This window comes from Budorcas taxicolor, chromosome 8, assembly GCF_023091745.1.
Source record: "Budorcas taxicolor isolate Tak-1 chromosome 8, Takin1.1, whole genome shotgun sequence".
Taxonomy (NCBI): Eukaryota; Metazoa; Chordata; class Mammalia; order Artiodactyla; family Bovidae; genus Budorcas; species Budorcas taxicolor.
In genome coordinates, this window is record NC_068917.1 from 11,148,462 (window position 1) to 11,157,056 (window position 8,595).

Genomic DNA, 8,595 nt, shown 5'->3' on the forward strand with positions numbered 1-8,595 from the left:
TTTCCTCTGCAATTTATAATCTTGCTCAACATCTTATCCCTACTGAAGATATTTTCCTCTTTCTCCAGCCGTGTTCAAATAAGTCAGCTCTGTTAATACTTAGCACTAACTTTTATTCCTTTGTCTAACTGTTCTTCAGCTTTCTCATTCTCTGTCTTTCTAGGAAATGGCTCCTAATCTTTGATTTTTTTTTTTTTTTTTACCACTCTGCGAGGCCTGTGGGATCTTAGTTCTCTGACTAGAGATTGAACCCAAGCCCTGGCAGTAAGAACAGTAAAAGTAAAAGTAAAGTCGCTCAGTCGTGTCCGACTCTTTGCGACCCCGTGGACTGCAGCCCACCAGGCTCCTCAGTCCATGGGATTCTCCAAGCAAGAATACTGGAGTGGGGTGCCATTTCCTTCTCCAGGGGATCTTCCTGACCCAGGGATCGAACCCGGGTCTCCTGCATTGGAGGCAGATGCTTTAACCTCTGAGCCACCAGGGAAGCCCAAATCCTAATCTCTGAACTGCCTGGGAATTATCATCTTTGACTTTTCTTAAATCTAAGCTTAGTCATTGTAAGTCAGGGCAATAAACCATTTCTTAATGTCTCACAATATAGTACTGTTTTAAAAATAGAGTGTATTAATACAAACTTTGAGGTATAGGAAGGCCAACAGGCCCAGAGATGAATGCCATTGAATTGATTGTTACTCACAGTTCCCAAGAGGAGGGGTACCACACGGCATGGGGGAGGGGCACACAGGGAAGCATCAGTGTGGGCTAGGAGGCAGAGGAGCAAGGAGAAAATGAGGGCTAGTCTTCATCGTGGTTTCCATGGCAAAGCAACAAGTGAGTTAAGGGAAGCGGGCTTAGGAGCTGGCCAATGTGCACAGTTTCGGTGGCTCTGGGCACAGGGCTGTCCCTAGGGCTCTGGTTCTGGTGTGACTAGGAGAAGGGAACTGTGGTCTATCGGGAATGTGAGAGCCTGATAAAGGTGGCTAGATGGTGGGCTCTGGGCTGGTTGGTGTGAATTTTAAAATCCTGCTCTTAGGACTTCCCTGGCAGTCCAGCGGTTAGGGCTCTGAGCTTCCACTGCAGCAGACACGGGTTTGATCCCTGGTCAGGGAACTAACATCCTGCATGACTGTGGCATGGCCAAAAAAGAAAAAAAAAACAACAGAAAACCCTGATCTTGGGCCAGTTGCTTACTATCTCTAGGAATAATATCTCCAGCAGCCCTGGGAGGTCCAGTCTCTCCAGGTGCAAGAATGCCCCAGATGCCAAAGCATCAGAATACAGACAACAAAAGATACATTTAGTACACTGCCCAAACTTTTACTGATTAAAATGCATATAATTTTGTTACAACCTATTCACTTGAATTTCCCACTTAGGTTACAGTAGGGCATCAGAGTGGTTTTTAAACATCATGTCTGTAGGTGGCTATAGCTATGATTTTCATTTTAGAACCACATAGATGTTACCAATGTTTATTTCAAATCAGGAGGTAGGATCAAATGAGACTGGGAGCCACAGATGTTTTACCGATGAGGAAGCCGAGGCCTGGGGACCCCAGGTGACTCTCCCACAGTGGGTTGTAAGAAGTGCTGGCTTCAGCTCAAGCTCCAGGATTCCCAGGACTTTCTTTGGCATTAAACAGCCTTGACTGGGGCTTCCCTGGTGGCTCAGATGGTAAGTAATCCACCTGCAGTGTGGGAGACCTGGGTTTGATCCCTGGGTTGGGAAGATCCCCTAGAGGAAGGCAAGGCAACCCACTCCAGTATTCTTGCCTGGAAAATTCCCATGGACAGAGGAGCCTGGCGGGCTGCAGCCCAGAATCAGACACGACTAAGCGACTAACACAACACAGCCTCAAAGAAAAGCTCTAAATAGGCAGTGTGACCGTGCTCTGCAGATGCCCTCAGTGAACACTGAGGATAACTATCTCGTGTGAAGGCCAGCTCTAAAAGTTACAGCAAAAATGTGCCAAAATAAAGTCGGTATTTCGTTTTTTATAATCCTGGGGAGACAGAGCACCTGTGTTCCATTGGCTGTATCCTCTCTGCCTTTCTCTCACTTCCTCTTCTTCTGTGTTGGTCGAAGAGAAGCAGGGGTCCGCTCTGCCTTTCTGACCATCTTAACAGCGGGACTTCTCCATAGTCTTTCCTCACCAGCCAACAATGGGACCGTCATGGTCTCCCAAAGATTTCCCAGGTCTGTTGACACCCTATGCCAGTGCTTCTCACATTTTCCTGCCAATTGTCTGGGGAGCCAGGGAAAATGCAGAGCTGCTGTTTCTAGCCTGTTCCTGGGCGAGGCTGAGGCCCTTCCCACGGGGTACACGTTCAATAGAACAGGTCAGTAAGACTCTCACATGAGATCTGAAGGTAGTCCTCAAAGGCATCTGAAAAACTTTTGAAAAATACGGCTTTCCAGTCCCATTGGAGAGCTGTGCCGTCATAATCTCTAAAGGCAGAGCCTGCAGTAAGACTTTTGATTTTTACTTTTATTTTCTATTTTTTGGCCACGCCAGGCAGCATGCATGAACTTACTTCCTTGACTAGGGATCAAACCCGTGCCCTCTGCAGTGGAAACACCCCAACCACTGAACCACCAGCGAAGTCCAAGGAATAAAAATTTTTAGAAACTCTCCAGATCACTCTGATAACTAATCAGGTTTGATAACCCTCTCCCCTCAACCACCACCCTAAATTATGAATACTATGCAGACATTGTAACAATCTGAAATTGGCTTTGGAAGTAAGCGCCTTGCAGGCTGCTGCAAACCTAGAGAGACTGTGATGTATTTTCAGGTCAAATTTCAAGAACTGTACCTTCCCACGCAATTACAGGACCAAACCAGATAGAAAAATCGTCTAAAACAATCTTGTGATGTTAATACCTTTATTTGCATGTATTTATACATCTCTTGAGATGATCCAAGTTGTTGCCAGAACCCAAATCGAAACATTCACTGCATTAGAATTTAAAAATTAGGGCACTGACGTATATCTCGGCTGAGACTCATATTTGTATAATTATGAGTGGCCTGCATTTTCTTGGCTCCATCTCTGTCTTAAAGGCTGGACATCATCCTGCCCTCTGCCCACTCTTACAGAGGGCAATTCTTTTTTTTATTTTTTGATTCAGCAAACATTTATTGGGTTCTTACTTATCTGACCACTATTGTAGTAGTCCTGGAGATGAATGGTAAACGAGGCACAGCCCTGGCTATGTGACTCTTGCAGCCTAGTGCAGGGCTCAACAAACTACAGCCCAAGGGACACATCCAGCCTGATTTTGTAAATAAAGTTTCATTGGAACAAAGTCATACCCACTTATCTACATGTTTTTTATGGCTGTTTTTAAAAAAAAAAAACACTAGCTTTGCTGAGATACAGTTCACATACCACAAGATTCACCCTTTTAAACTTGACAATCCAGCGATTTTTCGTCTGTTCACAGAGCTGTGCAACCGTCAGAATTATTTAATTTTAGGTCGTTTTCAGCACCCTCAAAAGAAACTCCGTGCTCTTGGCAATCACCTGCCCCTTCTCCTTCCCACCAGCCCCTGGAAACCACTCAGAAACTTTATGCCTCTGTTGATTTGCTTATTCTGGACATTTCATGTAAACTGAACCGTCGACTATGCAGGCTTTTGTGCCTGGCTCTTTTTCACTCAGCATCATTTTCAAGGTTCATCCATGTCGCTCCAGTCAGTTCCTCTTTGTATGGCTCTCTGGCGGCTTCTGCACTGTATATTAGCAGAGTTACATAGCTGGAACTGAGACTGTGTGGCCAGCAAAGCCTAAAATATTTGCCAACATTGATTACATTTTATCAAAGAGTTTGTGACCCACGGTCTAAGGTGAGGGGGGAAAGGCATTTTAGAATCTGAGAGTTGGAGAAAAGTTTATCAGCCAGCAAGTGCCATGCCTCCCTGACTCTGGAAACTCTTTATTAGCACCCATGCTGGCTCTCTTAGTGTGTGGAAAGAACATCTGATAGTCTTTTCTTTTAATTTATTTTTTATAGAGGGGATGTTGGTGTATAACATTCTATAAGCTTTATGCGGAAAACATCATGCTTTACTTCTGTGTACTCTACAGCTTGCTGCTGCTGCTGCTAAGTCGCTTCAGTCGTGTCCAACTCTGTGCGACCCCATAGATGGCAGCCCACCAGGCTCCCCTGTCCCTGGGATTCTCCAGGCAAGAACACTGGAGTGGGTTGCCATTTCTTTCTCCAATGCATGAGAGTGAAAAGTGAAAGTGAAGTCACTCGGTCATGTCCGACTCTTTGTGACCCCACGGACTGCAGCCCACCAGGCTCCTCCGTCCATGGGATTCTCCAGGCAAGAGTACTGGAGTGGGACTCTACAGCTTGCTCACCAGTAAATATCTAGTTTCTGTCCATCATGGAAGCAAATTCTTTTTTTTTTTTTTTAAAGTTACTTATCTATTTGGCTGCACTGGGTCTTAGTTGCTGCATGTGGGGTCTAGCTCCCTGACCAGGGGTTGAATTGGTCCCCTGCATCGGGAGCCCGACATCAGCCATTGGACCACCAGGGGAGTTCCATGGAGGGAAATTCTCTTCCCCCATCTCCAGAGAAGGAGGAAGAGGGAAGAAAGGAGACAAGCAGTGGAGGATCCCCCCAAATGAGAATGCAGCTACAGACTGAGGGTTTGTGCTCCCCTAAAATTCATATGTTGCAAGGCTAACTCCCAATGTACAGGCGATGGGGGCCTCTGGGGTTGATTAGATCAGGAAGGGTTGAGCCATTTTCCCTTCCTCAGCTTGAGAGATAATGTGGCTGTCTATGAGCCAGAAAGAGGTCCCTCACATTGAATTTGCTGGCACTGTGATCTTGGAATTCCCAGCCTCCACAACTGTAAGAAATAGATTTCTGTAGGTTATAAGCCACCCGGTCTCTGGTATTTTGTTACCGCAGCCTGAATGGACTAAGACCAATGCCCTTCTGAGCTACAGAGACCCTTAAAAAAATTGTTTTTCCCAAAAGAGCACAGCAGAGAACCACAGTGACGGACTGTGCCCGCTACAGACAGAACTTACCCAAAATCCGACAAAGAAACAATGCTGCGACCCAAACAGGTGGGTTCAGACAGGTTTCAGGCTGCTGAGAAAACTTTGGAAATGCCTCTGTGGTGGAGACAAGTCACTCCAAGGGCAGGGTCTTCCTTCCTGCCCAGCACGCCACGTAGTCGCAAGTGTATGATGTCTTCAGGCCCAAACTGCCCCAGAGAGATGCCCCTCCAATTTCAGATGATAAATGAGTGTTCTCGGGGTGGGGGGTGGGGGGTTGTTCCACGCTCCAGGCAGCAGCTGCTCAGGACTTCCAGTAGCCAGTCCTGCGAGAGCTTGATCCCAGGCTGCACCCGGTGGGACGGGGTTGGCTTCATCCACCCCGCCTCCCCAGCACCCAGCATGGCACCTGGCTCGTGGCAGCTACTCAATGAGCACGTGACTGATGGACTCACTTGAAGGTGAAATGCTTTTTCAGATCTAGAAGTGTCTGTTGGGGGTCTGTGTGTGTGTTGGAAAAGAATCTCCAGACACAAGGCAGCATGAGAGAAGAGGTAGACATTGTTGGAACAGCGGACTGGCTCAAGGCAGAGCCGGCTCCTTTCGTGGGACTGGCTCAAGGCAGAGCCGGCTCCTTTTGTGGGACTGGCTCAAGGCAGAGCTGGCTCCTTTTGTGGGCCAGTAGCCGATTTTTAGAGGCTCAAGACAGAGAATATTCCTACTGGAAGGGTGGCATTATGTGATGGGTTAGGATGTTACAGAGTGGGTAATAGGGTGGGCATTTTACCTAATACGGGGTCAGGGAACTGGCCGGTTTAGATGCCAAGGCTCACGGCAACAGTTGCTGTAGGACTTGGTTAATTCTGAAGGTTTTATCCTGTGGTATAAGGTGGAACATTTTCTACATTTTTTCCTAAACTTTGATTCAGGCATCCTTTAAACAGAGAAGGAAATGGCAACCCGCTCCAGTATTCCTGCCTGGAGAATCCCAGGGACGGGGGAGCCTGGTGGGGGCTGCCGTCTATGGGGTTGTACAGAGTCAGACACGACTGAAGTGACTTAGCAGCAGCAGCAGCTGAAGGCTTTGCCTCTCAGTGTCTGAGAGCCAACTGTTTGGAAAAGACCCTCATGCTGGGAAAGACTGAAGGCAAAAGGGAAAGGAGGCGGCGGCAGAGGATGAAATGGTTCGACATCATCACCGACTCAATGGACATGAGCAAACTCCGGGAGATAGTGGGGGACAGAGGAGGCTGGCATGCCGCAGTCCACGGGGTCACAAAGAGGCAGATGCCACTTAGTGACTTAAGAACAACAAATCTGAGATCAGCTCCCACTGGCTGAGAGCCGCCCCAGGCAGTCTGGTCTGAAAATTCAACACTGAGGTCGGTGCTCCATATCTCATATCCAAGAAGGTGAAGGGTGTTGAGGGGATTGGAGATGCAGTTTTGAAGGACAAGAGTGTCCCAGGGCAGGGTTTACTGCAGATTCTGGGGCCTCCCTTCCTCGAAACTTCTTTCTATGCCCATTGAGAGCCTCACTGTGCCTGGGAAGTGGGGATGGGCAGGGGAGGCGCGCCTCTTCCTGAAGGTGCCAAGGCGTCTGTGTGCTCCCAGGCGTAGCGTCTATCCAGGGAGCAGCTGGTATGTGGGTCTGCCCCCCTCAAGAAGTCACTCAGGGAGGAATGTGCTTATTTGAGTGAATGTTTCCCGCCCCGACTCCCCGCCAGGCAGAAAACCTCTTCCCAGCATGGAGAGTGCTGGGGGCCAAGGCGGTGGCCGAAGCTCCACTCTCTGAGGTCCAGTAGCCAACGTGCTGCAGGGGCACCCAGGCCACGTGGGTCTCCTCTCCACTCCCCCCAGCCTGGGGCAGGGAGGATGAGAAAAGCCGCTCCCAGTGCCGGGGGGAGCGCTCCCTTCCTGTGGCCCTGAAGGTCTTTCAGGGACCACGAGTCAAATCCACAGACAGAAATCTGGGGGCAGAGCTGATCAGACCAGACCCAGACCAGAGAAGAAGCTCAAGACAGAGCAGGGACCCTGACTCACCTCCGGAGAAGCCCTCCTCTGATGAGCTCTCTTTAGGGGTTAAGGCGAGGCTTGAGTCCCAGGGACCTGGGCCTGAGGGGAGGTGCCCCTGAAGGGCAGGTGTAGTGTTACCAATTTAAAACATTGGGAGGAGTCAGGGGAGGGAGTGGAGAGAGTGGGGGCGTGGAGGCTCTGTCTCTCCTTCGGGATCCTTGACACACCCTCACTTGATGGAACCTCTCTCCCTCCCTCGGAGGAGTTCCATGTGGGGCCACACTTCTGTGGGGAAGAGGGGCTGATGGATTCCCTTCCAGCCATGTTCCTTTCTCTTCCCAGATGACACAGTTAAAAAGTGGAACATGTCCAAACAAGCAGACATGAGTAGAGATGAACGTTGTTGTGAGGCTGGTGGAATAACCCGTTGGTCAAATCTGCTTGGAACAGTTAAATCCAGACAAGCCCCTGGATGCCACTGCGTGGGATGCCCGCCCCCCATCTCAGCCCAGGTTCTGCCTCTTCCCTTCCACCTACCCCCATCCTCCAGGAAAGAGCCCAGGATGAGGACTGCTGTGTCAGATACTGCCCTGATCCTAGGACAACTATGAAAACTTGTCATGGGACTTCTCTGGTGGTCCCTTCCACGGCAGGGGGCACAGGTTCGATCCCTTGTCTTAGAACTAAGATCCTGCATGCCAGGCAGCGAGGCCAAAGAGTAAATAAAAATAAATTTACGTAAGCAACTTTAAAAGATACAGAAATAAATAAAAAAATTTAAAAAGCATGTGCCCTATTGGAACAATGAGAAACCTTTTTGCTGGTTGTCAGTGGGTTTCTGATGAAGGCAGCTTGTCCCAGGGATTCACTGGCAGAATTTCTAGCATAGAGTATTAGGGGGGAAAGTGTTATCTTTGGAAAATACAACCTAGAACTTTTCTGTCTCTCCCTGCCCTCATCCCCAATTTCTAAAACATTCATTTATTTATTTGGCCCACTTGGGTCTTAGTGTGGCATGTGGGATCTAGCTCCCTGACCACCAGGGATTGAACTCAGACCCCTGCGCTAGGAGAGCCAAGTAGAAGCTACTGGACCACCGTGGAGGTCCCACCCACCATCCCCAATTTTTAACACCGAGTTTTCTCTCTAGCTTCTGCTCCTTGCATCTACCTGGGATTTCCCCCTATGTGGCCCCTATCCTAACCTTTGGTTGCCAGCCTCCATTCAGATTCCAAGAGTCAGTAGTTTGGGGTCCAGGGTTTTTTTCCCTACCTGAGTGGTATTGCGGGAGTGGGGGTGGTGGTGTCAGGAGGCAGTGATGCCCAGAGGGCCCACCCACTTACCTCCTAATTCCCCTGTCACCTCTCTTTCTCTTCTGGGGGCGGGGGTCACCAGCTGCTGCTGAGAAGCCTTTGGTCCAGTCATAGGCCACTGAGGCTCACAGGGCTGCTAATAAGCACCCAGGATTTTCCACTCCGTGCTCCTCTGCCCCTCCCCCACCATGAATGAAGGAAAAGGCACACGTACACACATGTTATTAAAATGAACTGTTTATATT

At 49.0% G+C, this 8,595-nt stretch overlaps 1 non-coding gene across 1 annotated transcript; it reads right to left on the reverse strand.

Annotated features, from left to right (window-relative positions):
* Positions 1–411: 411 nt before the first annotated feature.
* Positions 412–484, reverse strand: TRNAW-CCA (transfer RNA tryptophan (anticodon CCA)). Its single transcript has one exon. It is a non-coding gene; the product is annotated as a tRNA-Trp (tRNA).
* Positions 485–8,595: the final 8,111 nt, after the last annotated feature.